Source organism: Panthera leo, chromosome B1 (genome assembly GCF_018350215.1).
Source record: "Panthera leo isolate Ple1 chromosome B1, P.leo_Ple1_pat1.1, whole genome shotgun sequence".
In the NCBI taxonomy this organism is placed as follows: Eukaryota; Metazoa; Chordata; class Mammalia; order Carnivora; family Felidae; genus Panthera; species Panthera leo.
The window spans coordinates 98987943-99005019 of NC_056682.1; the positions used below are offsets into that span (position 1 = coordinate 98987943).

Consider the following 17077-nt stretch of genomic DNA (forward strand, 5'->3'; position numbering starts at 1 on the left):
TATGAGGGAAAGCCACACATAGTCTCAATAAATCAATGTCTTTGGAAGACACAAAAGATTTCTGGTTTAATTCAAAATCCTTTATTTAAAATGCCAAATGTCTCTATATTATGCAGAAGTGTTCCAGATGGCTAGGCACGTGTTTCAATTAAGCTAAATTATAATTTTTTCAACTGTTCTCTTACTCTGTTATGTATAGAATGTGACATGTATAGCTACTGATTGTATCTTGGTTGCTGCAGGTAAAAATTCTTATTTGTGAATATAAATGCTTTTTAGATAAGGGTGAATATACATAAATTTAAAAACATTACACAACATATAAGTCGAAACTTTAAAAAGATCTTGAGGGAATGATGGATCTTACTTGAGTACCTGATGGATCCTATTTTTTTTAACAGTTCTATTAATGATTAATCAATTTTCTCATACCTGGACATTTCTATAGTTCCCATGATTTCACTTCTCAGAAAATTTCAGAAATAGGAAACACTTTAAGACTCCACACTGATAGCAAATGTATAACCATTGCACTATAATATGAAAACTAAGAGGTCTTCCTCAGATAAGTCAGTAAAGTCTGTAATACATCATTTACTATTAGATCTAAGTAATGTAACTGCGTGTATAAAACCTAACCTAGTAAAGAATAACGGTATCTTATAATGAGGTCTGTGGCCATTTGCATCAGAATCACTTGCGGGACTTGTTAAAATGACAGGTTCCAAGGATCTTTCTTGAATCTTATGAAAAACAATCTACATTTCAAATAATTATCTACATAAGGGATTCTGATGTGCATTAAGTTTTGAAAAGTCATCAAACTAAAAGTTATCACTGTGTGAAAATTAAGTATTTTAAAAAGTTTAAATTTTGCTTCAGTCGAATATTTCCAAGTAGAAAAAATAAAAGCTCTGAAAAACTATGTTGAAGAAAATGCTCTTTTTGTACATTCCCATATTTTGTATGAGTCAGTGACACCAGTGATATTTAAAAAAAATATTTTCCAGATTATTTGCTTAAAGTCCTGCATCAACATTTGGACAATTTTTTAGATTTATGACTCATTCCAAAAAAAAAAAGACTTAAAGTGTTAGCTTAAAAAGCATCTATGCAATTATATACATATGTATGTATGTAATTTACAAATAATATGCCATTACAATGAAAATATTAATGACTTTTTTTAAAAGTTCCCAAACTGATAAATTTGTTAACAACTTCAGCTGAATTGTACTATTGGCTCGGATGAGTTCTGCAGTTCATGCCTGGGTTCCAGTCCCTGCTCTTTTTCTTTCTAATTGTATGACTCAAAGTGATCAAATTTGTCCTTCCTAAGCCTAAGATTTCTCATCTGTAAAATGCTAATAGCAGCATCTATTTCATAGAATTATTTTGAGATTTGAATTAAAAAGCATAGGTAGCCATCAGTTCTCAAGAAATAGTTCATATTGTTTAAGGCGCAGTTGCTATTATTGTTTAATAATTATTATTTAATAACCATGGTGTTATTGTTTAATACCTATTAGCAGGGATGGAAATAATGTTGAAGACAGATGAATGAACATAGTTCCTGAGCAAGATGTACAAATATGTCATCAAATGTCGTCATGTGCCGAGGCATTTAGGGCAAAGATGGATCTTACGGGCAGAGATGGGAGCAGCACACAATGGACCTGTGTCCTGCTGTAAGGAAGGAGCACACATGAGGACTGAGAAGCAGCCTTACATCAGCTACACTACAGTATCACTGGGATGAGGCCAATAGTGGGCATACCTTAAATCAAACTCCGTTCACTTACATAGGGATTTATAGACGTTTTCTCAGAATATGGACCATGAAAATAATTTTACTTCAAGTAGTTCAAATTATGCAGACAGCCTTAGAAAGGCAGTCACTGAACGCTTACGTAGGATAAATAATCTCAATTGTGTAAAAGCAGATGCTACAATTAACTGGTAAAACTTTTTTCATCATAGCAGCCTTTATGTTTTCGGATAATGGTTTAGGTGATCTTTGTCTTCCTACGATGCTGTTGTCTCTTGAAAGTGTGCATCTGGAAAATGCAAATGTCAATCTCTAGTACTGAACAGTATGCCTGGCATATTGAATACTGGAATGGAAGTTGAGAATGGGAAGGCAATACAAAGGCAAATACATTGTTTAAAAAAAAAAAATTAGAACAAGGTCATAACCAAAAAAAAAACAAACTTATGATTGCCGGGGGGGGGATGGTGAAACAGGTGACAGGGACTAAGGGGTGCACTTGTTGTCATGAGCACCCAGTGTTGAATGAAAGTGTTGAATCACTATATTGTAAACCTGAAACTAATATTATACTGTATGTTTACTAATTGGAATTTCAATACAAATTTTAAAAAATCATAACAATGTCCTAATTTAGAAGTCCTTGGTTATCACCTAAGCGGCAATGTGCAGAAACAAGATTTAGCAAGGTGAACATAGACATTTGGGCAAATGGCCAGGAAAAAGACTAATATCTCTTCATCCTATGTCTATCTTTCATCTTAGAAGAAAACTGGAAATCCTAAGTAGGTTGAATTCTCTACTGGGAAAAACTGCAAGAAAGCTCTCAAATTTGTTCTCATTTGAAGGCAGGAAGAAAAAGATGAGGTATCATTTATGCAGTTCTCAATGTTACATCTTTGAGATATCTTTGATATCTCGCCTGATCAAAGACAAAATTACCATCTATGTAAATGAAAAGGTGACCTAATACTTTGGGGGAATATCCTGTGTACATTTATTCATTTTATCTCTCTAAGCAGCTCTGTGAAATAGGTATCAAAGCATCAGTGTCCTTTTTTGTGAATCTGTGTCAGAAAGTTGTTTTGAGATGCTCCAAATATTGAGAAAATGACTTTAATATTTTAAACTCTTATCAGAACACAGTGTATAAATTGGATAATGCTCATCTGGCTCTGTATTATATTAAAACTTTAAGAAGAATCCTGCAATTTACTTAAATCGTAGGCAAACTTGAGATTTTGAAAACTATATCACTTCCCTGTCATAGTTAATAATCTTTATTTCCTTATATATTTCAGCTCAGTAATCACTGTTACTAAAAATTATTTTTCAACCTGATATATTATAATGAAGAAAATTACCACAGAGGTAATTTTTTTTTAATTTTTTTTTTCAACGTTTTTTATTTATTTTTGGGACAGAGAGAGACAGAGCATGAACGGGGAGGGGCAGAGAGAGAGGGAGACGCAGAATCGGAAACAGGCTCCAGGCTCCGAGCCATCAGCCCAGAGCCTGACGCAGGGCTCGAACTCACAGACCACAAGATCGTGACCTGGCTGAAGTCGGACGCTTAACCGACTGCGCCACCCAGGCGCCCCACAGAGGTAATTTTTAATGCGCTTCCTTTAATATTTTTCCTAAAACTAGGAAATAGAACGTATAAGTTTGGTTTTGTTTCCTGTCTGCATGGTATCATTAGAAATGTCATCACAATTCTCCTATAAACAGTAGCTATTTACATACCAGTAGCTGTTTACATTTTTTTTTTTTTAATCATTGCCTTCTGGACCACACAAGGAGCAACTGAACGCACCATCAATAAAAGTAAACCAAACAGTGTTAGGAAAGTCTGCACTGCTATGTGTACTGGATATTTTTGTCCCAACCCTTAATAAGTAAAGTGGTTAGAATTCCCTTCCTTTAGCAGATGAAGGCGCTGTAGCTCAGAGGAGTTTAGCGTCTGCTTCAAGGTCACACAGCATGAAAGGGTAAAGCCAAGATTTGATCAAAATTATTCTGACTCCTAAATTTATGTTTATTTTTGTGTTTAACCATGCATGCACAACTGCACTCAATATTAAGAATAACACGGGACTCCCTCAGAAAGTAAAGTACATGTTAAATTCTTTAATCAAATTAGAAGAAAAATAAATTTAGAAAAACTTAAGTTACTAAAATAAAATTTAAATCATATTTTTACTTCTTCAAGTGTTTGCCTTGTGATTAAAACTTATAGTTTACTAATATAATACATTTACTTAGGCCATTTCTTTCAAATACTATGTGAGGTAGAAGGTAGAGACAAGCTAAGAAGTAAAATGTACAATGTGATTTATTTAAATTTAGATAATGTGTAACAAACACTTCTCTCCCAGAAGATCTCCTGGAAATACTGTTCAATAGCAATACTGCTCCACTATATAATATTTACCACATCATTTTTAAAAACAAAAATGGATTCTTTGAATGTATTTTCTCTTAGTTGCTGAGCAACAAAATATTCTTCATCTCAGTATAAACACACTGATACACAAAAAAAAGTGCTGAGAAGAAATTACAATCATAGACACCTCTATCAGCTCCAGCCATCTGTGTTCAGTTTGACCCAAATTTTTGGCAAGCTTATGTTGTCCCTCCCATACCAAACCACCTTGTCCTATAAAGAAAATTTTTACTCCTACTTCCTTCATTTTCCAGCAAGTCAGAGGTCAAGTGGTGTTCTAAATCTGCCAGGCTCAGACTTCAAATACTAAGGATTCATTGTAATTAACTTACTTGTAATTAATTACAACCTCAGTGGATAAACAAATAACTTTCCCTATTTTATTATGCAAAGTAATAAAATACTAAGTTGCCATTACAATACGAGCAGTTGTGCCCTACTTAGTCATACACATGAAATAGTATTTTAATCTTCTTAGTGAAGAATGTAAGGTAGCATCTTAAAAACTAGCCTATGAATTAACTCTTTGCAGCAATTAAAGGACATAGGCTCTTGCTAATGAAAAATGCTACAATATAGCAATACAGTCAATTCAAGTAACATTTAGTAACTGAATCTGTTTCTTAGAAATGATCTAAGACACAGATTGCTAGATATGTGGTAAGTGTTTTAAAGAATTGCCTTAAATTTACCAATTATGCCTTTAAAAATACAAGTCTCCTCATACATTAAGCTAAAACTATACTGAAAACCACTGTAAGTCAGGTTTTCCCTGTGATGTGCTGCAGATATGTTAATGTGAAAACCCCAACAGGAATGCTCTTTGTTTGACTATAAAATATTAACCTACCACATGAAATAAAGCCAAACATAAGCACTTTACCAATAGGGAATCTCTTCTGACCCAGACATAAATAATTTGTCAAGATCACACTTTTACAATTTGCCATAAACCCACAGTGAAAGACATTGCAATAAAGAGATGTTGAAAATCTGTCATTGTACTAGTGAGAGTACCACTGACAAAGAAAATAAAATCTCTTTTTAAGAATCTGTGAGACAAATTCCCCTTAGGTCCTGAGGTTTAGAAAAATCTATATACATTTTGTTTGTTAGTTTAAATCTATATATTTTTTTGTTAACACTTATGCATGTATGTGTTTGTTTAGTCTTACAACACTATGACTTACATACTTCATCTCATTTCTTTGATTTGGCCTTTAGAAAGCAAACATAAACTCAGTGGGCTACCTAAGCCATACATTTCTGTACACTAATCATATACTCCAGAATTCTTTAGCGATCGCTTATTTTTACTTCCTAAAGATTCATTAAATTATTTTTCTTTTATTGTAATCTGTTTCATGTCCTTCGTAGAATGAAGTGAATGTATATATAAATGTAAACTCTAATTATTTTGACTAAAGCTCAAAGAGTTATATGCTATAGAACACTACCCCAAGCAAGAGGGAAGGCCATTGTCTCTGGGTATATGCTTATTTTGAAATTTTCAGTTAAGTAACAGAACAGTTTTCTTTTCAGGGAAATGTTTTAACTATGAATTAGATAACTCTCACTTAAGAAATTGCCAGAATTTTTGTGTTTGTAAAAATCAAGGTAATTTTGAGAAAAGATAATTCTATCTTTGTTTGATGAAGACAATTGGACTTCCATTAAGAGAACTGCATTAAGTAGTTGACAAAAAATATTTTCAAAATAAGTTCATGAATAAACACACAATTTCATGTTAGTTGATATTTCACTACCATTACTGAAAACTGGAGAGATGAAAATGCCCCATCTAAATCAAAGACAAGACTTCAAAATGATATGGACAATGTCTCATAAGCATCTAAGCTTCTAAACAAAGTTTCTGGATCAATAAATTGCTCCACTTAAGGGACTATAACTATTATTGAATTATGTCAAAAACAATAAAATGGCACATGGATAAATAGCATTAATTTAACCACAGATTGGACAATGTGGTTGCATGTCAAGCACATTGACCAAAGGTCAGAAAGACCCAGATGTGGTCTAGATTTGTGACCACACGCAAAATCATAAAATTCTCTGTGCCTTGTCTTTAAAATGAAGAGAACACCTGACTTACCTCCTTACAGACCTGTTAGGGAAGTCAAGGGGAAAGGAGGATAGCACTCCACAACACTTTAGAAATAGAAAGTATTCTTTAATGTTAATAGTTCTGTGCATATCTGTATTTTGGAAAAAAGAGGAGGAATTTACAAATTTTACTGAGTACCTCTTTTTCTCCCTTTGCATTAAGCTATGAAATGGGTATTGTAATTCAAATTTTATACAGGAGGAACATGAGAGTAGCTGTGACAACCTTTGAATTGAGATTTTTCCAAATCAAAAGCATACATTCTGCCCACTATACCTCAGTCACGATGAAATACTAAGCAACATATTCTCTGCTGTATTTTATTAATCAGATTTACTAACATTATTGATGTGAAATGTTGATCAAGGGTAGTAAATTCGAAAAAAAAAGAATGACAATACCTAAATTTACTAATATTGAAAGTACTAATTTAAAAAAAAAACAGTCTATGTATTCATCTTTCTGCTCAAGAGCTACATGATTTACCGTAAGTTAAGATTTGCTCTCTAAAGCAAAACTAGGTAAGTTCCAAGAAAATGAGAAGACCTGCTCATAGTGTAGCTACGTTGCAATATATATTTTAAAATGTTCCACTTCATCAAAATATCTATAAAATAAGAGTTAGTGATCTCACTGTACTTCAGACACTAATGATTTCTGGACTTTGGGTTACAAGGCTTTTTTTTTTTTTTTTTTTTTTTTTTTTTTTGTAGCCAGTCTAGTTTTACAGCCTCTGTCATTATATCCAGGAAAATCAATCCATGCCAATTAGCTAGCTTCACTAATTTCAGAAGAAGCTCCATAGCTTGGCTTGAGATATGAAAAATGACTCCTTTACTCCAGCATGCATCTCTGACTTGAGCTCCTGGCATTTAAGCAGCATATTAGCCATGTGTTCAACAGTAATTCCTTAGTTTATCAAAGATTTACTGAATGTCTGAATAGGGCCAGCCCTATTGTAGGTGCTGGGAATTCAACAGTAATAAACAGATGAAAATTTTCCCCCGTATGGAACATATATTTTGGAGAGAAGACATGTCATAAACAAAATAAAGAAGTAACATATGTGTTATGGTGGGTGATGATAGAGTCTAAGGAGAAACAAAAAGAAGAAAATAGAAAAAGGAAGGTTGAGGGAAGGAGAACTTTGAGGTGACTTTGAGAAAAGATGTGAGATAAATTCAAGGCAAGCAGTCCAAGCAGAGGGCACAGCTAGCACTAAGGCTGGAGCACCGGAGGCTGGGGCCTGGAGCCCTCACTGTGGTTGCTGAACAAGCTCAGTAAGAACAGCCAGAAGAAAAAAAAGCCAGAAAAGTAAACAACAAGAGCTGGTCACATAGGGCCTTATGAATTACTGTAAGGATTTGACTTTCATTATGAGTGAAATGGAAAGTCATGGGCTTTTGAGCAAATGAGTGAAATAATCTGACCTGTAACTTATTTTTTTTTATTTTTTAAAGTTTGTTTATTTATTTATTTGTTTATTTATTTATTTAGAGAGAAAGCATGGAATGCATGAGTGGGAGAGGGGCAGAAAGAGGGAGATAGAGAGTCCCAAGTGGGAATCTGATCTCATGAACAGTGAGATCATGACCTAAACCAAAATCAGGAGTCAGATGCTCAACTGACTGAGCCACCAAAACACCCCTGATCTACATTTGAAGGATCATTCTAACTGGAACACTCAATTAAAGTGTCAAGGACAGAAGTAGGAAGCTCATTTAATTCATTCATTCATTCACCCATTCATGTATTCATTCATTCATTAATTCTACAAAAACTTATTATGTGCCTACTATGCTCCAAGTAATTTTCTAGTCTCTTGAGGTACATCAGTAAACATAGCAGATAAATATACCTGTCCTTGTGCAACTTCATTCTAGTGGGAAAAAGACATAATCAAAATTATAGATCAGTAACTTATGTCACACACACACTTAAGCATGTAGATAGATATATGGATGGATGGATGGATGGATAGATAGATAGATAGATAGATAGATAATTGAAAGTAATGAGATGGAGTGACTTCTCATTGGAATAGTATAGATTAGAAAGGGAAACATTTCAAGAACTGATTCCAGGGGCATTCCAACATTTAGCATTTGGGAGATAAGAAGAAGTGGTGAGGGTAAATCCTATAGGGGAAGAATGTGAAAAACTACAGTGGAGAAGGCAGGATGAGGAGGTGGCTACAGTGATGTTAGTAAAGGAAGATTAATTCTCAGTTATAATGTGAGATATAAGCAAATACTGGAAGAGAGGAAATTATCCAAATAGATATCTAGAGGAAAGAATGTTCTATGTGGAAGGAAGGGCCAGGAGCAAAGGCTCCAAGGCAGATGTGTACCTAGAAAGTCCTGTGTGGGACACCAGGGTCCCACCAGTGTGGGTAAAGCAGATAAGCTTTACCCAGATAAGACACCAGTTTTACCCAGATAAGACACCAGTGTGGGTAAGGCAGATAAGCAAGGGAAGGGAATAGTAGGAAAGGATTTTGGAAATTAATGAGAAAATGTCTTCAATAATCTAATAAAAGGATGATAGGGTCTTAGACCAAGGTAGTAAATGGTAGAAGTGCTGAGAAATGATCCAGTTTCTGGACATATTTTTAAAAGATCCAAGATTAGTTAAACAGATGGTATGTAAGGTGGTGAGGAGTCAAAGATGATTCCAAGATTTTTGACCTGAACAATTAGAAGATTGCAATTGCCATTAATTGAGAAGGAGATGGCTAAGAGTAAAGCAGATTTTTATTGGGGAAGATATCAGGAGGTCAGATTTGGAAATCTTAATTTAAAATATCTAATAAGAAACCAATCAAACATGATGAATAAGTGGTTGGTTATATAAAAATGGGATTCAGGAGAAATACATAAGGTAGAAACAAAATTTCGGAGTCATCAATGTATATATGTTATTTGAAACCATAAGACTGATTGAGATCCTCAAGGAAATAAGTGTACATTGAAATGAGAAGAGTTTCAAGAACTGATTCCAGGGATATTACAACATTTAGAATTTAAGAACATAGAGAGAAGCTGGTAAAGAAAATTGAGAAGAAATTGGTCAAAGAAATAGGATTAAAAATCCACAGTATGATTATTTAGAAGTATGTATACAATAAGCACTGGGAACTGACTATTGGTTGTAGAAATGTGGCTATCATGGTGGCCTTGGTAAGAACAATTTTCATTGGAGTGGCAGCAGGGAAGCCTGATGAGGTGAATTTAGAGATAGTAAGAAGAGAGAAGGCAGGTATAGGCAACTTTTTGAAATTTTGCTGAAAAGGGAAGAAAATAATAAATGAGGCAGTAACTGGAAGAATGGGAAATCAAAATGAAGAACGTACAGATTATAGGTCCATTTGTTCAAGCCTAACTGAATAAAGATTAATAGGGAGCTAAAGTAATCCTACCACTAGATCATTACTTAAATTTAAATTTACCCCGTATTTCTTCAGCCACTGGTATGAAGAAATATCAAAATATAAAAACAACTTTTTACACAGTGAATATTGTATGCAGATGAGACTACAGAAAGTATCAACCACTCTTACAATACATAGTGTTCGTCAGTGCTGTGGAGTCAGACTGCTGGGCTCAAATCCTGCTTCCAGTGTAAACCAGATCCATAAACTTAACCTCCACTAGCCTCAGAATTGTCATTTGTCAAGTGATGGGACGTTGTCATATGAGTCTCCAACAGTATTGTGAAGGCAAGACAATGCCCAGTGCTTACCACTGTCTGACATGTTAAAATCTATAAATGACAAAACATTTCAGAAAAATATCAAATAATCTGAAACAAATAATCAGTAATAACCCCATTGGTTCCCAACTGCCAGTTGTCAAACAGGGTTTGTAAATGTTCCTCAATTAGTGTTCTTTAATTGTTCCTTAAAGTCTAATTTTTACTCCCTGATTGTTTCTTAAATATGGATATCTGTCTGGAAATTGAAAAAGACTGTGTGCCTATAGTCAATTCTTGATTACCACATATTTATTATCTGCCAATTAGATTATATTTCTTCCTTATGACTTTATTGTCCCATTTTGTCTCAGGATCTTAACACAAGGGAAAATCCAACAGTCTTTGCATAATGGTTGCATACATACTCACGTATATTATATATGGTAATATATAATATATTACATGTGTGTACTTTATAAAGAGTATTTGTCTAATAGAATTTTTTCATTTGTCTCCATTCCTTATACTCTCTCCTTCTTATTTAATCTACTAAAACAGGCCACTGGTGTCACAGACTGCTTAAAGCCTGAAAGCATTAGAAGGTATTTACCATAATTTATATCGAGGACACTTTAAGGGACTTTTAAACTCATCTTGGCCCAAATCATTTGCCAGTTATTTTTTTTTCCTATATCTACTCACAAGCTCCTAATTCTAAATACTACCTACTTTCATGGTTATTATAAAAAGCTGAACTTTAGATTTATTAATTCTTGGAATAGAGGACCCACCTTGGGGCCTGTGGAATCCTTTATAGTCACTAATTCAACAGTCCCTCACAGCTAATGAGGCTCCTAGGTAGTTTTTCATTGTAATGATGACAAAGTGCAAGCTGTAGACAATACAATGAAAAATTGATTCCACAAAACGCTAAGTACATAAATACTTTTCCAAAATATTCTTAGACAAGTCGTCTCAAAATCTATTGGAACAAAAAGGAATTAAAATGATTAGGGTTTTAATAAAGGCACAAAAAAAGACATTATAAATTAATCAGAAGATAAATTATGTCTATGGAAATCTATTACCAAAACAGAGAGACCAAATCAAGCTTCCTGAAGCCATGTATAAATATGGAGCATGAGCTTAATTGGCCATCAGTACTCCTGTTTGTTATACACATTTGCCCATGTCTTGAAAATTTAATCACGATATCTTGTTTAAAAACATATCAATAAGAAAAAAATAAAATCGGAAAAAATCACAGGTTGTTTTTTTTTAAAAGAACACTCTGGAGATCAAAAGCAGAAAAAGCAATAAAATGTTTTCTTCCTTTTAATATAGGCTTCACAGTCCATCCATTCCAACGTCATCATATTCCGTGGAGTGTAAGATTTGTCCTCTGTTAATCCAAAAATGGATTCTCCACCTTAGTAAATCACAGCAACTACTTCCAAACTGTACAGTACTGTGGATTAGGAGAGGCACTACCAATACCTGTGCCCTTCATTTGTCTCCAGGTCCCCTCTCCTGTTCTGACCCTTCCTGCCTGCTCCAGAGGCACCTCCACATGTCCCGATTTGGGCTTGCTACCACCACTAACTGACCCATAAAGATGTAAGAGTCTGCTGATGGCCATGACTAAAGCAGGTGAAAACCAGGTTTCCCTTAGTTCAGACAATATATAATACTACTTTTCAAAGACTGTTTAACAATAAATAAGGGCATGAAAACAAGATTACTAAAAACATTATATATATATATACACACACACACACACACACACACACACACACACTCAAATCTACAGAGTAAAGCGCCGTTCTTTTAACTAAACCCACAGATTGCCCTGGCTTTACAGAATAGTAGGTGTGCATACAAATAATGGACTATGGACTTGGCAAGTCCGGGTGTGATTTTCCTTTCTATCCATCTGAATTAAAGCAAATTATTTAACTTTTCTGAGACTGTTTCCACAGCTGTGAAGTGGGAATGATATTACCAGTGTTACGAGGCTCAAATAATACATTCTCAAAGCACTTAGCACAATGACTGAACATAGCAATACTCAATACATGTTATTATAATTGTTACTATTGTTATTACTTTAATATTATTATTTACCCAGTTCTGTTGCTTACATTTTCCCTGTAAGGGATGATACAAAAGATACACAGATATTTAATCTAAGGGCCACTAACTCTGTTTCTAAAGCCTCTAGAAGACAACCAGTTATTTTTTTATTTTTTAAGCTTATTTATTTACTTTGAGAGACAGTGAGAGAGCGAGATCGTGAGCAGGGGCAGTGCTGTCTCTACAGAAGGAGAGAGAGAGAATCCCAAGCAGGGTTCTCACTATCAGCATGGAGCCTGACGTGGGGCTGGATCTCACAAACCAGAAGATCATGACCTGAGCCAAAATCGAGTCAGACACTTAACCGACGGAGCCACCCCTGTGACCCGAAGACAATCATTTCTAAACTTGGGTCTTCAGCACTAATCTTACATATGTCCCATCATTCCTTTTAGAAATCTCGATGGTGTTCATTATGAAAATAAATTAATTTATCCAATAATAAATAAATTAAATAAAAAATTAATTAAGTATCCAGTTGCTGCAACTCATTTCTAGTTGGTAATGTCATAATCCGTTCACCTAATATCCTAAACACGCTCTTAATGGACTATTTCTGGTGGCCTTTGTTAAACGGAAATGTAAAAATCTCATTACCTAGGCCAATGGTTCTCCCTTGGTGCAAATGGGGCTTAAGGCATACCAGAAACCCATTAGAGAGGCCTGGGAAGTCAAAACTGTCTTTGTAATAATGCCAAACAGTGCTCGCCTTTTTCTCTGTATTGACATGTATACTAGAGATGCAAAAGCAATGATGGGTAAAACCGCTGGTGCCTTGGCGCAAATTAAAGCAGTAGCTCTAGAGTATTCCAGCAGCGATTGTATTCTTCACTGCGAGGCACTGACAGAAAAAATGCAGTGCCAGTTTCACCTAGAAACCGAAGAAAAATTTTTGAAGAAGTATCAAAATTATTAAATGTATTAAATCTAGGCCCTCAAAACTCCATGTTTTCAACATTTTGTATGACAAATAGGAGAATGTGCACAAAGAACCATGAATCTGTACCTCAGTACTGGAGTTGTCTCAAAGAAAAGCAGGTGTCTGATGCACTGCAAGCTAAGTGAGCTGCTTTATTTATGGAATACAGTTTTTACTTAAGAGAACAAATGACAGGGAAACTATACATTTTTAGACCTGGATATGTGTGGCAGACATTTGTTCATTAGCGGATGAACGAAGGGAACCCAACACCTCATGGAAAACAAGAATATAAGTTGCTGATAAAGAAAATTTGAGCTTTCAAGTAAAAATTCAAATTCTGAAAAACTTCTAAGCATTGTCAGGATGTTGAGAGTCCATATATAAAGATCTTTTTGATAAGATTCTTACAGGTTATGCCAATATTTTCCAAATGATCAATTCCTGATATTTCTAAATCATACATAGGTAAAAAAGATCCATTCAAAATGCAAGGTCAGACAAGGTATTTTTATGTAACAAAGTATGAAAAGTTCACTAAGAGGGTTTCAGATTCCATGCTGTAAGTAAGTTTTAGGAAGCTGCCACTTGTGGACTTCTGGTGTAGTATCAAAAGAAAATTGACAATCATCTGAAAATAACATATGTCTCCCTTATCCAACTTCACAGACCTGAGTGAGATGGATTCTTTTCATATACTTTAATCAGAACAATGTAATACAATAGAATGAATGAGAAGATTTGAGAATCCAGCTGGGTTCTCTTAAGCCAGATATTAAAGGGATTTCTGAAAATGTAAAACAAAAAAATAATGTCTCTTTTTCCATTATCTTTTAAGTTGGGGAAGCATTTTCAATAAAATAAGACTATGTGTTTAACATGATTTTTAAACAAACTAATAAATATTAAAAAATTTTCTCAGTCTTAATGTTCAAAATGACAAAGATCAATAGATAAGACACACCTAAACAAAAGCCCTATGAAGTCCTTGACAATTACTAAGAGCATAAAGGGGTCTTGAGACTAACAAATTTGATAGCTTTGAGCTGGACACATACACAGTATCTCCTTCCATTTAAACCCTTATTCCATGTGACACCACCCACCTCAGTTTCCCTTTCCTCTTTGAGTGTTCTGACAATTCTCAATACGCTAGTAGAACAGAGATGATTGGCATATCCTTATGTTCTCAGTTCAATTCATTGTCAAGATGGAGTTTACTAACTTCCTCCATTTCCCCAGCTTCTCTCTGTCAAGTTATTCTTGAGGCAAAAGAAAACATATTCTGGTCTTAATTCTTCTATAATCTCATTTAACAACCATGTACTGAGCATCTATTACACCTCAGGTATATACTACACTCTGAGATAATAAAGATCAATGAAACAAAACCTCTGACATGGTTGAGGTCCAACCAAGTCCCTAAGTTCTATGTTTCCATACAATATGTATTTAAAAAGAAATGTTCATTGAAGTACTACATCCCTATTTTTTGTTGAACCTAGAAAAACAATACACCCTTTATATCAGTTGTTCTAACATAATCAAGATTTTCTAAGAATACTAAGACCCAAAAGTATAATTAACCTTGTATCTGCGACTCAGAAGCCAGTCTTTAAAGACTCCTATTTATATCAAAGTTTTAGATGTGCAAAGTAGAGTAAGTGAAGGTTTACAACTGGACAGAAATCTGGAATGAACAAGATCAGAGCCAGAGTCCCCTGCCTCTCTCCACAAGTGTCAGAGATTAAAAAAAAGAATGCAGATTAAATCATTTCTCTTTTACCCACTGACCCTCTGCTTGCCAAGGGAATGTGATCAGCCATGACTCTAGCCAGAAACCTGAGTAAGCAACCCAGGCTCCTATCAGTGCACATGAATCTTTTTTTTTTTTTTTTTAATGTATTAGAGCAAAGTTTGCACTTGAGAACAACTGAAAAATCATCTCTGACAACCAGAGGTAACTTATAACTTATTTCTGCACAATCATGGTAAATTAATTGAGCAGAAGGGAAAAAGAACTTTATTATATATACTTGAATGATACAACCAACAATAATATGAAACTCTAGCTTCCAACTACTGCTTTCAATATTCTTTGGAGAAACACATTTGCTTTTAATTATAGGAGTGGTTGGAGCTTTGGAAACTCAAACTTGGTTTACAATTTCAGCACTTTAGTTCACAGAAAATACCCTGAAAGGTTTTTTTTTTTTCTTCTAAAAAATCACCATAATGAGTTACCTCAGATTTTTAAATAAATAGGGTGCAGTTAATATCAACAACTTTTTATATTGGTGTTATTTGATATTAAAAAAGTAACAGACATACTATTCCCTATTACTAGCAAAATGACTTATAATTATTACTTTTTAATTCTCATACCTATTGCAGAGACAGTACTATTTAATAAACTTAAGCTAAGTCATTCTTTGCATATTTAATGAATAAATAACAAGACAAAATAAATCTAATGATACCAGTGAGCATTTAGTCTCATTCTCCATGTTGTTCTAATAAACTGTAATGCATTGAACCAAACAACAACAGCCAGTAACATAATTTGTTTTACAGTTTAATAAATTCATCTAAAGTCTAAAATGACTTAATTGCCCATCTTGAATAAATATTTCAGTTTTCAAACTACTTAAATCTCCTTACCTAGTAAATAATCCCTGAGAAGGAAGGTGGAAATAGAGGGTCAGTTAATGTGAGGGATGACCTGAAATTAATATAAAATTACATGTAAATCATGGGCTAAGTTACATCAAATAGTTCACCATATAAGACATGTGTTAAGATCTTTAAAAAGCTAATTAGGTAAAAGAGGACATTTGGGTTACAAGTCCCTTCAGGGCTATGTATGTAAGATAAAACTGAATTGCACTTAGAATTATATCTCTAAGAATTATATCTCTATTAAGAATTATATCTCTAATTATATCTCTAATATCCTCTAGGACATGAAGATGCTGCTCTATGTGCAGAATAGATACAGCTAGCTATTACAAAAAAAAAAAATCACAAGGGATTAAAAAGATAGTAATAACAAAAGAACATTTTAAATGAAGAAAACCCCTCACCTCTTCCCCGCCCCCCGAAGAAAGAAAGCAAGAAAACAAATACGTAAGCCTCAATTTTACTAGTATATTGTGTCTGGGTTACTGCCAAGTATCACAAACCACACTTGATATTTTGTGTTTTTGGCTGAGTGACACTAGAATGTCTTTGAGGGGAGTGGAGGAAAAGAAGAAACTTAGAAAACAGCGAACAAGGGCTTTCCAGAGGATAGCTGTGTGATTTCTAGTTGATTATCAAAACAACTTTGGAAGTAATTTAATTAAAACACAAATCAGTAATACATAGAGGTAGTAGCCTAAAATACACCCCAGGGAAGACCAGGCTTCGAATTCTCTTGGCATAGGCCAGAAACCCTAACTTCTTACCCATCAGCAGACAGAACAACATGTGCCTATAGCATAGTGCTGAACACATATTTGTATCAAGAAGCACCTTCTAATCTCTGATAATTCACAGCACATTACACGCTTTCATTCAAGAGGGAAGAGAAAGGATTACCCTAAGTCAGAAGATAGTGCCTCCAGTGTAAAAGCAGATGAAATCAGGAATCTCCCCCAAACTTGGCTCAGCACATTAAAATTAGTCACTGTCTATAAAGAAGCTGCCAAGACTGCTGAGGATGTGAAAGTTAATACTGTCCTGATGTAAACTGCCAGTCTGTACTGTGTTTGCGTTACACCCCTCCCAAAAAACTATGCTTATAATGCTGATTTCTACCAAACTTCTTCAGTTTGGAATAGAAATTTAAGCCTGAAATTGCCCATTCTCTACTAGACTTCCTTACTGAGAGGTGTCTAATTAGTGCACTGATTTAATTTAGATACATGTTTTTTGTTTTGTTTTTTTTTGCTTGTTTGTTTGTTTTGCACTTATGAAATGGCTAGATTTCTCCTTGGCCTTATACATATGATT

The 17077-nt window shown here is 34.4% G+C and overlaps 1 protein-coding gene across 1 annotated transcript in view; it reads right to left on the reverse strand.

Moving 5' to 3' along the window:
* The window catches only part of FAT4 (FAT atypical cadherin 4), a 179767-nt gene that overhangs the window by 156779 nt on the left and 5911 nt on the right, over positions 1–17077 (reverse strand). The window lies entirely within an intron of this gene.